Source organism: Nanorana parkeri, unplaced genomic scaffold (assembly GCF_000935625.1).
Source record: "Nanorana parkeri isolate BGI_ZX_2015 unplaced genomic scaffold, ASM93562v1 scaffold1766, whole genome shotgun sequence".
In the NCBI taxonomy this organism is placed as follows: domain Eukaryota; kingdom Metazoa; phylum Chordata; class Amphibia; order Anura; family Dicroglossidae; genus Nanorana; species Nanorana parkeri.
Genome location: NW_017308034.1, coordinates 3,943 through 22,485, shown reverse-complemented (window position 1 = coordinate 22,485; position 18,543 = coordinate 3,943). Strand labels below are relative to the sequence as shown.

General features: G+C 40.5%; 1 long non-coding RNA gene across 1 annotated transcript in view; it reads left to right on the top strand.

The window, feature by feature from the left end:
• The window catches only part of LOC108799597, a 27,166-nt gene extending 9,893 nt beyond the window's left edge, over positions 1-17,273 (top strand). Inside the window, exons 2-4 of the long non-coding RNA XR_001942034.1 lie at positions 8,919-8,964; positions 15,858-16,001; positions 17,212-17,273. This is a non-coding gene — a long non-coding RNA (uncharacterized LOC108799597). The remainder of the gene's footprint in view (positions 1-8,918; positions 8,965-15,857; positions 16,002-17,211) is intronic.
• Positions 17,274-18,543: the final 1,270 nt, after the last annotated feature.

The window sequence follows — 18,543 nt, the reverse complement described above, 5'->3', positions numbered from 1 at the left end:
GTGGTTTTCAAAATGTTTTTGAGCAAACCTGTGCAGTGCTCATGCAGGGTAAAGCAACAGGTTTGCTTTAATCATGCTCTGTCCCCAGCAGTTCATACTGTAGAGTCAAAGCAATAATTTTGCCACTTTATAGATCACTGGTTCTGCCTCATCTTGAGTATGCGGCTCAATTTTGGTCACCAATCCACAGAAAGGATGTCCTTGAGCTGGAGAGAGTCCAGAGAAGGGCAACGAAACTAATTAAGGCTTTGGAAGACCAAAGCCATGAGACAAGGTTGCTACATTTAAACTTGTTCACGCTAGAAGTGAGGCTATTAGGAGGGGACATGATTTTGATGTACAAAATGTTTAATAGAAATGGCAACCTCACCAATAAACTTTTTTACTGTGAACTCCCTAAAAAAAACTAGAGTCCACCACCTAAAATTGGTGGAGAAAAGATTTAACCACAAAGGGCGTAGGGGCTTCTTTTCGGTCAGAGTGGTTACATTTTTAAACTCTCTTCCACAAGCAGTGGTACCAGCAGAGAATATTGAATCATTAAAAAATCCTTTAGATACCTTCCTCAGTGACCTTAACATACAGGGGTACAGGTACAGGTAAAAACTAGACCACACAGGGACTCATATATACACACGCGCGCGCACAAACACACACATACAGACAAAGGTTTAACTTGCTGGACCTGTGTCTTTATTCAACCTCAAATACTATGTAACTGGGGAGGTTTACGTAAATGTACCAACAGATGTTCCTGTGGTTCTCCAATCCATGTGATTTTGCCAGGATCAGGTGAACATCTTATATCTGTAGGTATCCTTAGAATAAATAGAAGACCAGCCATGCTACAGTCAGTCAACAGTCATCACTCTTGATTCTGCATAGATATAGATATAGACTGGGAGGCCAGTCTATATCTGGGAGCCCAGTCTATATTTTCCCAGCCAGACAGTCTGCTTGCTCTCCACAGCTGGGGGTTTAAGGGTAATGTTTGCTTATTATGTAATGAGTAAATAAAATGCTTGTAATGCTCAGATGCATATTACAATTCGGAAAAAAATAAAGTTAGGTCTTTAAACTCTATTTTTATGGGAAAATATTTCCTTGAAGTTTACTACTCTGTTTTATAGCATTTTCTAACCATTACAAACATACTGAACGTTCCATTCCAGTACACCCATAAGCTTCAGATATATAGTTTTTGTTTTATTGTATATAAAAGCGTTTTTTTCTCTTTACCCCATGACCACTTCGGATGTAGCCATCTGACAGATCAATGTACTTATTTTTTATTATGAATGAGATGCAACAGAACAATATCATAGGACCTCTTTGTTTTTTTGGGATGGATTTTCTTTTGTCAGCAATTCCCAAATATTGGACAGATGCTGACAACATTTTAAAATTTACCAGGGATATATTACTAAAGTCTGTCTCTACCCCAACGTTTTTCTTCTAGTTTTAGCTGTACTAGGGAATGAATGGAAGGTGGTGGTGTGTGTCCCTGCTGGGGAGAGCCACCCTCTCCATTTGTTCTTGTGACCATTGCCATATGGACAGAAAGTGCTAAGTCCAACATTTTACAGTTGTCACCTGAACAGGAGATGAGAGGAAGTCTTCCAATTGGGGCACATGTTCTGGTGGCAACTGTCTATGAGGGACATTTGAGTGGTGAGTGTCCCGTAGAGGGCGGAGGGGATGCACCCCGAGACTTCTTGGAAGAACTTTTGAGCTCAATGTTGGAGCGCTCTACTTTTTCAGGAGGCCTTTGTTGTGAAACGGGCACACTTTTTATCCAAAACGCCCTCCTCCTGGGGTGCTTCCCTGTACATTTATTGAGTTGTGATACAAGGAAGTACATATTCACAGGACTGAGTGAAATTTTGTCAGTGCATTGAGGAAGTAAATCCTATGGGCATCTTCAATAAGTAAGTTTACAAACTCCTGGATGGATATGGTTATTAGGAGTGAACTTATGGAAATGCAGAAACACAGATTTATTTTTAGTTTTTGACCTTTTAGGTATATAATTTTTTTAGGAAGGACAATTTCAAAGAACAAATGTGATTTAATGTAAGGTCCACTTTAATAAGTAATATAGCAGTCGTTTACGGTAGACCTTTCATGCTCTATGAGTGGTAAAACTGCGAGAGCTGTAATCACACTGCGGTATATGAGAATGGTGATGGGCCATGATGTTCTTTCTCTATTTTTTATTTACAGTTTTTGACTCTAGCGACAACTTAAAAATGTGCATTTATTATTCTTTTGCATAGGAGCCAGTACACATTGCAACCACGATGCTCTGGCTGTTGTCCTGTAGACTGTTGTTCTGCTCCATGTCCGTACCACAGACATGCAGTAACAGGGACGGTAGGAAGTGATAATGGACCTCAAGTGCGGTGACTTCTCTGAACTTGTATTCCATTGAAGCTATAAGTACCCCTGCAAATAGGTGACGTAGCTGTATGGGCACACAGCCACGCCAATTTCAAACAACTGCAGCAGCCTATGGGTAGGAGAATCCCGCTATTCAAGTAAGTGGGGGGTGGGAGAGGCTGTGTCTGGGATCTTACCATGTTTCTGTTACACCCTAAATATGGAAAGAAACGTGCACGTAGACTTCAAGTGTTTTTTTCCCCCTGTTTTTACATCCTGTTGAGCAGATGCTCAACAGGATGTAAAAAGATACATTGTGACACCCCAGGTAATAAAAAACCATATGCCATAAATATGCAGTCAAAGGACAGTCATCAGAATCCGGATGTGCACATCATGAAAGTCTCAGACAGAGAGACATCCATCTTGAATTTCTTCAAAAGCACAAAAAAAGATTAAAGCTAAGAAAAAGAGTCTGGCCAACAGGAGCCAAAGAGGGGGAGAAGAGTGGGTAGGAAAAAGATGTGGGGGTAGGTCCAGATATGTGTGCTGGGGGTGCAAGCCAGGGGCCCAATGTGAATCAGAATTAATCATGACTGGAGAAAGGCACCTCAGTCTGCATAAAAGGAGAAAGGTGTATTCTCGCCAGTAAATCCAAGTCATACTAAATTTCTCCTCATGATGTTTCAAGGCGGCTATAGGGCTTTCCAGTCTTTTAGTCTCCTTGATTTTGGAGAACCATTCATAAAAATATCTTCTCCTGATGTTTCAAGGTGGCTGTAGGGCCTTCTATTTTTTTCAAACTCCTTGATTTTGGAGAACCAGTTATACATAAATTTCTCCTCCTGATGTTTCAAGGAGGCTGTAGGGCTTTCCATTCCTTTAATCTTCTTGATTCTGGAGAACCAAAGAGTGAGTGATGGGGAGAAAGACAGCAGACTACGGAGAATGGTAGGAGTATGCACATTTTGGCGGGACTGAGGAGATGTACCAAAAGTCCATTTATATTTCTGTTCCTCAGGAGGCTCAAGAGATGTAGGAGACAGGCGCTGGACTATCACCTAGGTTGACATTTGTGAGTTTCTTGTTGAGTATGGGGGCGTGGGACCAAAAGTCTCACAACTTGGCACAGGACCAAAAAATGTGTAGGAGGCTACCCTCTTTTTCCCCACATCACCAGCACAAGTTAGAGGTGTGAGGATAGATTTTATGAAGGACCGAGGCAACATAGGCAAAATGTTGAATATGTGGAGTGGTTTTCATATAGGCTCCCTGGAAGGATGACCGTACTAACAGCTGGCCACTTCAGTGTGGATGTCCAGCTTGGAAATAGAGGGATCGGCACAACTTTACCTGAGCATATTCTGCATCTAAAGAAGTGATTCCCCCATTTAATACCAGAAACAAGAAGGTGATAACAACAGGTTTCTCTGGTGCCCTGTCCAATATCAAAAGTGAACAGCTCTGATAGACTTTAGGTCTTATTCAAAGGTGAGAGGCTCTCTATGAGGTGTGTAATCACAGTGGGTGTTCAATTCTGGTGGAAGATAAGAAGAGTGAATTTATTTGGGACTTTTTTGATCACTTTTATATATAAGATTGCTGTTATCTTTATGAACACTAATTGGCTATTGTATCTATACACCCCTGTCACCTGCAGCCTGAAGACCCCAACAGTGACTGCACCAGGTTGGATTCGGTTGCTGTTCAGCTGACAATTTTCCACCCAGTTTCTTTGATTTTTCCAATTGACGGTGGTCTGCTCTGTCTGACCTCCACGGTCCCAAACATTTTCAGCATGTACAGGAAATACCTGTTGATCCTGCAAGAAATGCAATGATCTTGCCCTGTGAGCTAAAAAGACAGCAAAACAAGGTGGTCTTTGTTGAGTAAACTTCTAATCCTATTAGCTATTGTAAAATGAAGATGAACAAAGGTAGATGTTTGAAGTCCAGCCTGTGTGACATGCATGGCTGCCCCCATAGATACAGTAGAGAAGTAAGTGTAGCTATGAAGTCAGTAAGTGTGTTATTTGCAGGATTACCAGGTAAAAATAAAGGAGAAAAAGGCTAAAAAAAAAGAAAATAAATGCAACACATGTAAGGACTGATAATCTACAATATATATTTGTTTTAGGATTTATATTCACTTTAAATGTCTTCAGCTGCTGAAACTGGACCAGCATCCCTGAAAGGAGATCATAATAATGTTCACATATTTGTCTTGGATGAAGCTAACATCATGATTACATACCAAATAGTTTTTTTTAGTATCGGTCAAAGGACCTCTCTAAACATATGGACAGTGTAACCTCGTGCCAGAAAAGCTGCCTTTCATTTCTTACATTAATTATTTTCCGCCAGTTGTTGCCCAGTAAAAGTATTTGTGTAAATGCTCAACTGAATTCAGCAATTGTGTTGTGTAGTATGACGAGCTTTCTTCCGATCAGCCCTTGCCAAGCCCTTTATTGAAAGCAAACTTCACGATCAGCTTGGGAAGGGCCCTGCACCAGAAAACTCTTCCAGACTAGGACCCTATAGTCTGGACTGTCAAAATGTGATTGTCGATATGAACCATTCTCCTGCCTTTCATTGTTCCTCCGTACATTCTATACAAGCCAAGAGCTCATCTTACTTTAATATTTTCACAACTGCAAAACAAATGCTACAAGGTGATTTTGGATTGCATATGTCATACGTGGGGTGTTGGGCCTTTACTCTACTATCTTGTTTGATAAGAAATGGTCAAAGAAAATGTCTATTAAATAGGGAGACCATATAATGCAGGGGTAAGCAAACTCTGGTCCTCCAGTTGTGGTACAACTACAAATCCTATTAAGCATAGCAAGCAATGAACCCCAGAGGCAGATGCATGATGGGATTTGTAGCTTTACCACAGCTGGAGGGCCGGTGTTTGCCTACCCATGACATAAGGGTTGATTTACTAAAGGCAAATAGGTTGTTTACCTTGCAATAGAATTTGCACTTTTCAAGGGAATCGTCCCTTAGCTTAGTGATCAGGGTGAAGCTCTGCTGACTTCCATCATCCAATCATGTGCAAGCAAAAATACTGTTTATTTTTATTTTCCTTGCATGTGATTGGGTAATCTTTGCAAAGTGAATGTTCACCACATTTGCTGAGCCACAGTGAAAATTCTATTGGAAAGTGAACAGCCTTTTTGCTTTTAGTAAATTAACCCCTATATCATGGGTAGGCAATCTCCAGCCCTCCAGCTGTGATAAGACTACAGTAAATTAACTCCACCATGTCTACATTGTTGCACTGAGGTGTCCAGGCCTTAATGGATGATAGTTTATCAGAATAACTATTCAAAAAGTCTGGTGAAGGGGTCAGACAGTCAATGACAGAAGAACACCAACGTAGTTACTTAAAGGGGTATCTATGGTCAAAAACTATAAATAAATCTGTATTTGTGTTTTGAATTTCTCTATGTTCTATCCCACTCCCAATAACCATATCACTGTACAACTCAATGTTTGAACAATGTAACATTATCATTGCTTGCTGGCAGCAGTTAATTCACTGCCTGTCAAGAATGTGTAAATACCTAAATGTCCATAACCTGATTTAAGCAGATTAACATTTTGGGCAAATGGCGTTGCCTGTGAACACATAATGTATCATGAATGCAAATATTTAGTAATATTGGAGCCCCTGAGAAAGTCTACTGCTGAAACATATAGGGCAGGATCAAACTACATTAAATCTGCTATGTCCGCCCCAGCTGAATAGGGTAGCTGTGTGCCATTGTTTGTGGAGCTGTATCGTGCATGCGTTATAGTGCTATATAGGCACTATGAAAATGTAAGTTTTAAATGTGATTCATTTCTAGTTTTGCATGATTTGGAAGCTTTTGTGGAAGCAACATGTGATATGGAGGTTTCATACTGTTCCATTGCTTTGAAGTGTGGATTGACACTTTCTACTGTCATAGGCTTTTCCTCAACCAAGGAGGGCTGTTTGACTTTCCTAATAGGGGTCAGCATCTAAAAGTGAGCTGCTGTCTATTAGGTGTTGTCTCAGGTGTTGTTTTCATTTTAAATTTAAGGTGCATTTGTAGTCTATGTTCATATAAGGGTGGATCTTGAAACACTTTTTTTACTGCTCACACAAGGATGAATGAATTATAACCTTCATGAACAATATATTATTTTTTTTATGCATATTGTAATTTTTAGGGTGAAACACAGATACTATTATTATTTTTTTTACATTAAATGTATCTTAAAAAAAAATAATATATATTTTTGTCACACATTGTAATTATCTAATTTATTTACCCTTTTTACCTTTTTCATGTCATGTCTGTTGAGCTGCATTAGTGCATTTTTGGTGTACAGACTATATTTTCCCTGGTTCCTTTTTCTTCATATTTTTTGTTAAACCATTTTTTATTTCTCATATAAAACAAACTTTGACAAAAAAAGAAAGTGGCTTGAATTCTGGCTTCCTAATCTACGCTGTAAACTTTCAATCTATCCCAGAAATTTTAATTTGAAATCGTGACCATGGTTAGTATTAATAATTCCCCCTTCTTTTTATATTATTACGGAGGAGAGCCAAGACTCATTCTTCTGCCCAAGGTTAAAAGAAAGTATTTATGATCTGCTAGAAGGAGTAAATCTTTTCAGAGTTTATATTCCCCCTGCTGCGGTTCTGCATTAAAAATGTGTTTCAAAGCTCAGGGAAAGGGGAAAGGTTCGCAGATAATGGCAGATTGCTATCATTGGTTATACAACACGCTATCGTTTTTTATTTTTCTATTAAAGTAGTAATAAACCCTCAGAGTTTTTTTTTTTACATTTTTGCACTTAGGTCCACCAAAGACACTTTCGCAATACAGAATTGTTCCTCAATATGTTGCCAATTGCTTACATTTTTAAGTTGCTTTATCCCATCACTATCTATTTCTTATTGGTGAATCAGGGAGCGCACACTATTTGGAATAAAGTCCTCGCACATCTGGACTACGTGTCCTATTATGCTTTGCACCTTGTACACTTTTGAGCTTTAAGCTACTTGTTTCATGCAGCACCAGCATGTAGGAATGTAGTCTCCAGCTGGGTTTAAATGTCAGGGGACTGATCCGGGGTCTGAATGTTAAGGAGAGAGTCATTATTGACAGGGGGGCTAATTTTCCTCCCACTGACCACTGACATCAGAGCGTTGTTTTCCTCCCATGGACTACTGAGTTCTGGGCATGTTTATACTCTCATTGACCACTGAGAGTTGATCCCTTTTTCCTCCCACTAACATCAGAGCATTTTTCTCCCACTGACCAATAATTGTAGACATTTTTCATCCACTTACCAATGACACCAGGCATTTTTCTCCTACTGACCAATGATGCTGGGCGTTTTCCTCCCACTGATCAACAGCAGTGGGGCATTTCATTTTTATCCTACCGACCAATGGCCCATAGTATTCATTTCTCCTTCTGACCACCAAGAGAGGGGCAGTTTTGTCTTTCTCCCACTAACGACCCATGCCAGGAATTTTTTCCCCCTTCCATTAACCAACAATGTAAGCCAAACCACCTTATAGTGTTCATCATGAGCACATGTGACAGGGTGTCAATGCAAGAGAACAATTGGTTTACCGAGACAGAATGTTGTCACCCTATAACAAGAAGTGCCTGAACACAGACCTACATGGCAAGATCACCCAGTACTTTTTTTGATGTTGTTCAGATAGTTTTGATTGAATTTTCAATTTAACAGAAGGACAAGTAGTACAAACAAGAACAATATAGCTGTTACACCTTGTGCAAAACAAGGAACACTGGTTCACATCTATAGTTACATAGATACATAGTTAGTCAGGTTGAAAAAAGACACAAGTCCATCGAGTTCAACCTATAGAGAGGCTGTTGGCTGTCACTGGTGGCTGTGAGGACGATGTGCCGCTGTTCACATCACTGAAAACCTTTCCTTCTCACAGCCGCTGCTGAGTCAGTGACAGCCAGAAGCTGCAGAGGAGGAGGCAGGGCCTGGCGTCGGCAGCGAGGGAGGAGGTGGGGCCCAGTGATGGAGGAGGATGAGCCTGGAGATGGAGGAGGCAGAGCAAGTGACAGAAGACGCGGGGCCCGCCAGCGACCGTGGAGGAGGAGGACAGTGGATCAGGGGTGACAGGTAAGAGGGTTTGACCAACCCCCAGAGATCCTGCAGAGCCCACCATAGAGAGTCTATGGTGGGCTTTCAGGTGGGCTATTTGGGTTATCAGGTGGGCGTAAATGGAAATCTCAGGGCCCCATACAAAATTTTACTATTGGGCCCCGTGATTTCTAGTTACGCCCCTGTTTAGGGAGGCAGCTGACCTCATTTTTTTGGGTACATAATGTTGCTGAACCTAGACCTGAGCAACTGAAGCCACCCCAGATCATAACAAATCTAAATCCAGGTTGTGACTTTTTTGTCCTGGTTTTGTATTTGTAACAGATCAATATCCTATGTTTAGTTATGTAGTATGAACATATATATTTTTTATTGTAATTATCCTTTCAATGCTTTTATTTATAGGAGTAATCTAAAAGTGGGCAGTGAAGAAGACCTGTTAAGACCAGTGGTAAGAAACCCAAATTCAATGTTAACATACATATAAAAACAAGCTGTTAATACCATTCAAATGTAGTTATATAAAATCTCGGGATCATATCAGAACTAAGGAGAATTGGAATAACAATACCACCGTTAGGGTTGAGTTAATCAGTTGTGTAGACCTGGGTTCATACCTATATTGCCTTTCCACGATTATACTGTATGTTCTCGGTAGTTCGCCACTTCACTCCAGGGGCTGACCAATACTTGGTGAACTTGGTCTAAAGGGAAATTACCAGTTCACTTCTCCAGCTGCAGAGAACACAATGCCCACCTTTTCCACCAATGGAGTCCAGTCAGTACTGTAAAAAGGATCTAATATAGATCCAAATTTTTTTTAAGCACTTTGCTGCCATCATGTTCCACCCATGTTACTCTCTCTGCTGCCCCAAGGCCAGGTTCTTCAATGAAGCCCCCCTGCCCACCAATCCCCCCCAATGGAGAATGGCAGACCTGCAGGCTGTATACAAGTGATCTCAGCGAACTCGCCGAGATCACTTGTACGTAACAAGAGGCAGTTTCCCCGCTGTACATTTAGCTCTGCTTGCCCAAAGCAGGGCTAAATGTAGAAAACAAATAGGCACCCGGAATTGCATGTCCAGGGCATCAGCACATAGGAATTCCAGACCCCTGCGGCCACTCTACTCCCTGCTGCCCCAAATACGGGCCTCTGTTGGCCTTGTGGGAAATCCGGCCCTGGTTACACCCCCTTCATTACTAGGCCATTTTTCAGTTTTCAGCGCTGTTTGGCTGAGAATTACTTACGCAACACTGTAACATATTTAATTTGATATTTTTTTTAACAAATAGAACTTTCTTTTTGTGATGTTAACAATTGCTATTTTTTCATTTTTCACTATATAAATTTTAAAAAGACCAAAATAATTTTTTTTTAAACCCTGTTTCTCTTACTTTTGCTTATAAATGAAAGCAAACAAAAATGTCAAGACAGTATGAAAATCACCGAAATGACCCTTTTTTGGAAATTAGACACTCCAAGGTGATCTGATATTTTGCCACTGTTTTATGGAACTGAAGAAACATGCCGGTATTGAGGGGCTTAAAACATAGAGCTTGGTAATATTTTTTTGAGATTTTATTATTTCTGGGGGGATTTTTTGCTGCTAGTGAAGCTTATTTTCAATAGTAAGTAATTAATGGATGACTCATACATTCAATACTCACTTTACTCTCCCCTGCCTCTGATGTAAGAGAAAGGGTAGGATTTGGCAATGTAAACATTGCCTTGTAATCGCTATGATAACCAATTACAGCGATCGCAGGACACAGAGCCAGTCCTATTGCCTCTGTGTCTAAAGCCGCAGTTCTCCACTATCTACTGACAGATGGGAGGAGCGGCCGCATGTGCACACGTGTTCAGGAGAGCATGTACAGGTATGTCCTCCTGAAACAATGTACTAGCAAACCGGCTGTTTTAATACAGTGGCCGGTACGCAGGTGGTTAAATACAGAGGGCACAGGGAGGATATGGGGCAAGATTCATTGCCCACTGTAATGTAATGTAATAACCCCAATAAATAAGAACTATACCTTCTTATTATGTGCTGCCCTAATAAACAACATTCGTACTTACTAATTAGGCTAAAGAGATGGGGAATTTAAACTTGTAATGCTCTGTATTGTCTACACGTGCTAGTACTGCTGACATTGCAAAGGCCCAATAGGCCCTTTAACTAGTTCACCATATGGTGGGTAGATTGCGTATATTTATTGGGTGAAGCAAATCCCTGCAAAGCTTCAGCGGACCAAGTTTATCGAGATTTGCTCATCTCAGGTGTTCCTTTTTTTGAGAAGCAGCCTGTACATTTTTCTTTTGACTTTTTACAATGTATAAACTACTATTACAGATGTCTTTGTATGTTTATTTTTTAACTGCTTTACTCTAATTTATTTTTACTTTATCAAAGCATACTTTCAATTTAAATCAGCTAAATACATCCCAGGTGCTTCAAAATAAAAACTAAGAACACAAAGCGAACAGCTCACCCCTTTCATGCGTCCCCGCAATCCACACTCGGTGCACGGATGACTCTCTTCTGGAGTGATAGGCTCAGAATCTGTAGGACCAGCACACTATGATCTTCCAAAGAAATTCAAACTTTATTTCACATGCATCTATACAAAGAACACCTGCTAGCGGTAAACTAAACCCAATGATATTCTTCTCCTAAACACTGTTATTTCCCCTGGATGTCAGAAACACACATTTATTTAATCATTTGTAATTTTCTTATCATTTCTATAATTTCCATGGTGTAAAGCCAACATGGGATCTTAGGTTCCTGTTGTTAAGTCCCCGATAAAAGTTTTATTCCAAACACAACTTAAATCAAAGCAGTTACAGATGTGGCAGCTGTCAGCAAGTGCTTAAAGTGATATTAAAGTCAAAATGTTTTTAAGCTATTTCAAATGCTGATGAAATCACTTACAATGGATGGTGCTCCCTGTTGTTTAAAAGTTTTAGTTTCCTGCAGAATCAGCTGGTCCCGTGAGTACTAGTCCTGATATTCTGTTTTAGGGTGACTCCTTTCCCTTGCAGGGTCCTACGGAGCCACCCGTGTGTGTGTCCCCACAGACAATGAAAGCGTTTTTCTCTACGCCTCAAATAATAGAAATATATTAACCTGATTCTCAATCCTGTCTGGCTGCTAGACTCTTCTTCCCTGGCCTTCAGTGGTCTATGCCCCGCTGACATCAACATATCTAATAGAGTCCATTCACAGCTGGAGCAGAGGGGGAGGGAGGTGAACTCTGACTGTCTTCTTTATTCCAGCTCCTAGAGAAAAATGAGCAGCTAACCCTTGCAGTGCGGTGGTAGCCCCACTGCAAAGGTTAACACTTTGCGTACCTAGAGTTCTTCTTTAAGAGAATCACATTTTCCTGATTACGATCATGTAATACTTTCTGAAACATTTTCAATGGTAACTTAGTCAATTATAGCGAGGGCTATATCTCACCATATTATCCTTCTATACCCTTGAGCACTTTATAAATACTGTGTTCATATGTATGATAACTGCTGACCTGCTCAACATCCTATCTGGTTGTTTGTATCCCACCGTGTCATCACTTTGTAATGCAACACAAGACTTTGCATTACTTACCCTGTAACATTGTAAGGCCCCATTCACACCAGGGCGTTTGCGGATCAGCGTGTTTACCACGCAGATCTCAAAAGGGAGGTTTTGGAAGTTTCCTTATTGATTTCAGAGTTAAAACGCAATTTAAAAAGGCCCAAAAACCGCGCTGATCAGCACGGTTCCATTGAAAGCTGATCAGCGTGGCAAAAACAGTGCAGGGAGCAGTTTGGGCGGGGGTGGTTCGGATCGTGCAGACCCATGTGGTCGCATGAACGGTCCCCATAGCAATGTATGGGATCTAAGACAATCATGTGCCGAGATATATAAGTAGAATTCAGTGAAATATGTGATGAACAATTAAATATATGAGTATATGTTTTAAAAATATATCCAGAAAAGCATATCAAAACATGAAAATATGTGAACAGAGTGAAAAACACAAAGTCCAATGTACAGCAATAAAAATCGTGCAAATAAATGCAGGGGATAGTCCACCACTGGATAGATCCAAACTTCCAAGTGAGCCGTTGCCACAGAATCCGGACAGACTTTCACCTCCACCCAGTGAATGCAAAATTGGAACAGAGCTCACCTGGGAAGATAGACCCACAGAACTAGGTCTAAAAGCACATTTCCCTTCTTAATAGGGGAGGGAAGCCCGTATGACTGAAGACCAGGTGACCTCCTCAGCTCGAAAATAACATCATAATTTCAAAGGGAAATAGTGCGTATCGTCCAAACAAATGCAATTTATTAAATAAAAAAAGGGACTCACAATGTCACAAGTGACAAAAGGCATAAAACAAATATATAATGGACACCACAGTACAAATCTATGGGTGCAAAGGGACTCCTATCCGTCCGGCTCAGCTAAGAGGAGTAACTTCAAATGGGATGGGATCGTTCATGTCGGGGGAGACGTGCGGCCGAATCCATGCAGCTGAACCGCTCCGGTGTGAACTGGGTCTAAAACCCAATAAAAAATTTATTAAAAATGGAAAAACAAATTCTAGGTCATACATTTTTGATGATTATCACATTCAGCGCTATACGAGGCTTTCTTAATTATATGATACCTTTTTTAATGTCATGTGAGAGTTTTTCTAAAACAATGCAGACTAATGATTTTAGGGCAGTTTCTTTATAATTATGAAGAACTGTAACTCAAACAACATTAGGAAAAAAATAAAACATTGTTATTTGCTTTTCCCAAAGTTGTGAAAGCTCAAGCAAAAAAGGTGATCTGTACGTAGTGTGAAGGATGGAGGGTCCCAGACTGAAAGAAGGAGGGCCAGGTAACCGACTGCCCTCTTCCTACTGTCCAAGTTGAGATTTGTAATCCCTCTACAGCTTGGAGTCGGGGGGAGTGCCAGGGCCCAGTCGCAGTTGCAACTTCTGTGAATCTGGTAGTTCTGCCACTGGCTCCAAGCTGTAGAGGGACTACGAATCTCAGCAATACATTATATAGCTATGAAGAATGCCGCTAGCTATAGAGGAACTACAAATCTTAAGAATACAATATACAGCAATGCAGAATATCATGAGCTATAGAGAACTACAAATCTCAGCAATACATTATACAGCAATACAGAATGGCACTGGCTACAGAGGACTACAAATCCCAGCAATACATCATATAGCAATGCAGAATAATGCCATCAGCTATAAAGGACTACGCACCCCATCAATACATTATACGGCATGGTAGAATATGGATGGGGGATCTCCCCTGATGGGAGACTTCCCTGGTTCCCATGATGGACAGCCCACAGCTGTCAGAAAACACAACAACTGTCAACAATTTTCCACCTGCCTTTCATTTAAAAATTTACTTTTATGCGGGCAGTGGTGCCGTCCGAACCACGCACAGATCAAATTTTGGTCAATTTAGCAGGAAATGGCTGCAATTCAATCTGTTTATGACCAGCTTTAGAGATGGTTGAATGCTCATGATACATAGAATGTGCGTGAGCTACAAAGAGATCACTGCACAGATCACAGATAATCCAGTTTAGCTTTGAGTAATAATTTTTTTTATTATGCAACGTTACATTATTAATATGACCCAACATCACAGTTATCATTTAAAGAATATAGAGTTGAATTTTTATCAGTGTTGGATATTTTTTTCTTATATAAAAAATATACAGTATGAAAACAAAAATATGTTTTGTTTTGAAAAGAATAGGGAATGCTTAAAAATGTTTGTGGGTTTTTTAAAATTATTATTTATGTTGCTGCCTGCATCCCCATTGGGAAGATATCCCTTCCCATCCTGGTCTAGAACACAAAAGGAAGTAAAAGAAAATCTTTCCAAAGTGATGGAAACCCCCTCTTAAGCTGGCCATACACCTATAGATTATCTGCAGATTTTCTATGGTCAGATGGAAAAAGTGCAACATATTCCTCCATCTACGCTAAACTGTGTGCATGGAGGAATCTCCCACTGGGCTAAGCTTCAGTATCTTGCTAGTCGGCCCCGCTGGCTCTCAAAATACCTGAACAATCTGATGGGATGCAGGCATTGTTCAGGTATTTTGAGAGCCAGCTGGGTAGGCATCCCTGAAGGGATGAGTCTTTAGGGATCACCTAAAAGCAGACAGAGTAGAAGATAGACAGACAGGTTGGGGTAAAGAGTTCCAGAGAATGGAATAGACTCTAGAGAAGTCCTGGAGGCAAGCATTGGAGGTGTTGATGAGGGAGCAAGAGCAGGAGGTCTTGGGAGGAGCAGAGGGGACGGTTAGGTGATACTTTGAGACAAGGTTGGAGATATAGCCAGGTGCAGAGATGTGGATGGCTTTGTAAGTGGTTGTTAATATTTTTAGGGGGGGGTTGCAGACACTGAGCAGTTGGTTAGGTGGATGAGTCCAGCAGCAGCATTCATGATAGACTGAAGGGGGAGGAGCCTGTGTAGAGGTAGGCCAATGAGGAGGGAGTTGCACTAGTCAAGACGAGAGATAACAAGGGAGTGGATAAGTAGCTTTGTGGTTTCATTGATTAGGAATGGACGTATTGTGAAGATTGTACGAAGGTGAAGGTGGCGGGATTTGGATAGTGATTGGATGTGGGGCAGAAAAGTGAGGTCCGAGTCAAGGATGACACTTAGCACCTTGGCATGGGAGAGGGATGGCCTTGCTGACTGGAAATTCATTTATTAAAAGAGAAAATAAAACAAGCCTAATAGGTAGGATGAATCTCCCCAGAGAGGACCATAATAAAAACCAGACAGGGGTTTTAACTCTTCCAAAATGATGAGGTTTCATTGCTTTAGATACATTTAACAATATTGAATTTATTTTGCTTGTTGCCAACCTTACAATATCGCATTGTCATTTCAAAAATACTCCTCTATACAGTATACGGTTGTATTACCTATAATAACCCTCATTGGCCAGTGCCTAGGGTGTGGGGGTTAGAGGTGTCAGCCCCAAGCTAAAAAATGTACAACCTGTAATAATAATTTCCTTATTTTATTTTGCTCCTCTGGCCACCTCTGAACATTTGTGAATGCATTCAACAAGAGAACCGTAAGGGTAAAGCCGGTGCAGGTGATGTTGAGAGGACTCAGAGAGGGGAGAAGGGAGTCAGAAGGCTCTTTAGTTTGGTGAAGAGATGGAAAACTAATGTTACCAACATATGTATTCATAGAAGAGATCTTTTTAGATTATTTATATAAAAAAAACATTTAGTCCAGCTAATATGAACTACTTTGTGACACAAAATTTGCAGAGCTTAATAGGGTTTTTCTTTCCCTTTTCAGATATGAATGGCATAAGCATCATTCTTCTCACCTGGTTCATGGCTCTGGTTCATTCCCACATTGTTATGGAAGAGAAAACAGAGAGGATCAATGCTGGAAGTGCTGTACGGCTTCCTGAGCTTCTCCCACCAATATCCATTGTAGGTCAGTAACAATCTGGTATGATAAATATATATTGTATACACATGACAAGACTAGAAGGTGTAAAGAACTTACAACCAGGAAGTACTTAAAGGGTGTCTATGGTCAAAAACGAAAAATACATTTGTATTTCTATAAATCATTTTCATACGCTCTATCCCACTCCTAATGGCCAGATCCATCTCGAAGTTTGTAAACTTACTTATTGATGATGCCCATAGAATCTACTTCCTCAATGCACTGGCATTTGACATTTGTGAATATGCTCTTCACCACTCTAACTAAGCCTGCAATCTGAACTACAACTCAATGTCTGAACTTCACACAATGTAACATCATCATTGCTTGCTGGAAGCTATGCATGATGGGCTATGTAGTCTTTAGAAATTGAGATTAAGATGAATCTGAGGACCACAGGAAATAAAAACGTATTTCCCATGCTCCTCTGCTCCGTCTAGTGGCCAACATTCAGTATTACATGACATACATTCGACCTGAAAAGAAATTATATCTAAGAAAGTTTGTTTTTGTCATTATTTGCACAAAACAAAGGTACACAGATATTTACAGGGCAAATGGTCCTACATTGTTTTATAAATAGACATCTAAGTGTTCACGGTAAGTTTCAAGCACCATTTTACAGGTGTTTACAGTAGGTCCCAAGCACCATTTTTCTAAAACCTTTGGTGGGTGGGGGAGCAATTTTAACTTGTGTTGTGCTTATAAGAGTGGAGTGGAGCCTGGCCAGTGACTTTTCCACAGTGATTTATTAAACAACAGCTTAACTGACTCCCTTCATTAACCTCCACTCCACCAAGAGACCTGCTGTGTCTTTTCTAAGTCTTCATAGTCCCCTCAGGTAACCAAGTAACCAAAGCACAGATAATGAAAGACTCTTTAGAAAACTGCAACATTTTCTTCCATGCTTGATTTAAAATAATTTATTAAAATAAATCATGATGAGGTTCATAGGTATCATCAGCCTCATTAGACTCTGCCAGCAAATGGATGTCAGGAAAACAGCCTATGGGCCTTTTAGGGAATGTTATGACCAGTAGACTTCAGTTCCAATGACATCCACAGTAGATTTAGGAGTGCCTGCCAAGAAAATGCTAACACACACATCTACAATGTGAGCATGTGGGGTTATGTAAACAAGAGAGAATGTTTCTATGGCCAACCTGACAGTTACCTTTTCCTTTCTATCCCACAGATTTAACAAAGTCATCCCGAAGAGTAAGCAGGGTGGATGCAGAAAGAAATAAACTGGCCAAGGTAATTGCTTGCATATTCCAAAAGCTCCATAAACTTACTGTCTTCCTTATTAAATCCACATAACTATCTGAATTTCTAGCTATTTAATTCAATCTTTCCCAAATTCCTCCATAATATAACATGATGAATGCAGAACCTAAATAATGGAGAGCAAAAAGCTGTGATTCTGGTTCATTCAGTAGATTTAGTCTAGACACCTAGATCGTATGATTTTAAAATGAACCTGTACTTTGCCCATACAACAGGTTTACTTTAATGCCACTGCCATGCCACTGTCTTCAAACCCCCCGGAGTAAACGTTTCATGTATTCTAAATGTGAGTTAGTCACATGCTGATAGTAACAAGCTCTTCCAAATGCAGAAGTATCAGGTATTTCCTGTGGCACCTCATGCTGGAAGTGGCAGTGGGGGACTGAAATATAAGTAAGTAATTGCATCTGGCATTGGACCCCTCTTTTAGTTACTGACCCAGATGAGTCAGTCCATATTATCAGTACTGACTTAAAGTAGATAGCATTGCTTTATATTATAACTCACACAAACAATTCTCTGAGATGGAGCACAGCTATATTCCAACCCCTTTATGACAGCGTAATGCATATACAGTATATGACAGCACAGCAGGTGGTCTTTAATGTCCAGCTGCCACATATATGTGTCACTGTGTTGCTCTGGGGTGTGCTCAATTGGCGCCCCCCAGAATTGTGACTGTGCCATCTGAGCTGAGCTGGTAGCATGGGGCCCCGATTACATCATGACTGTGCAGCCAATCACAGTAAACAAATGGATGGGAGCCCCTCCTACACACCTCCGATGTCATGACCCACCTAAAGGGCCAGCTCCCCCTGGCAGCAAAGGGTGTTGTTGGCATTTTACCATGTACAGTGATTTCAGCAGTGGCCAGTATATTTTGTTGGCCCTCTGCCTCAGAAATTGTACAATGGTGACACCTGTTCTGGTGACAGCTGTCTAAGAGGGGACTTACCCGTACTTTAGAAGGATTTCTTCTCAATTTCTGTTCTGTCTATGAGAATTGAGGGATTGAAGGGTAATCTCTTTAAACATTTGCCACTCTATCCAAAACTAAAAAAAAGTTTGACTATAGCTATCTCCTAATGGTTAAAATTTGGTTTAATGTTGATGTTGATAATATTCTTTGTCTTGCAGCGAAAAGTTGTTCCTAAAAAGAAGATACATCCACCCCCACCTTCAAATTGTGTACCGCTTCAGTCTAGCTGTAAACCCCCAGCACCGCCTTGTTGTGAGCCCT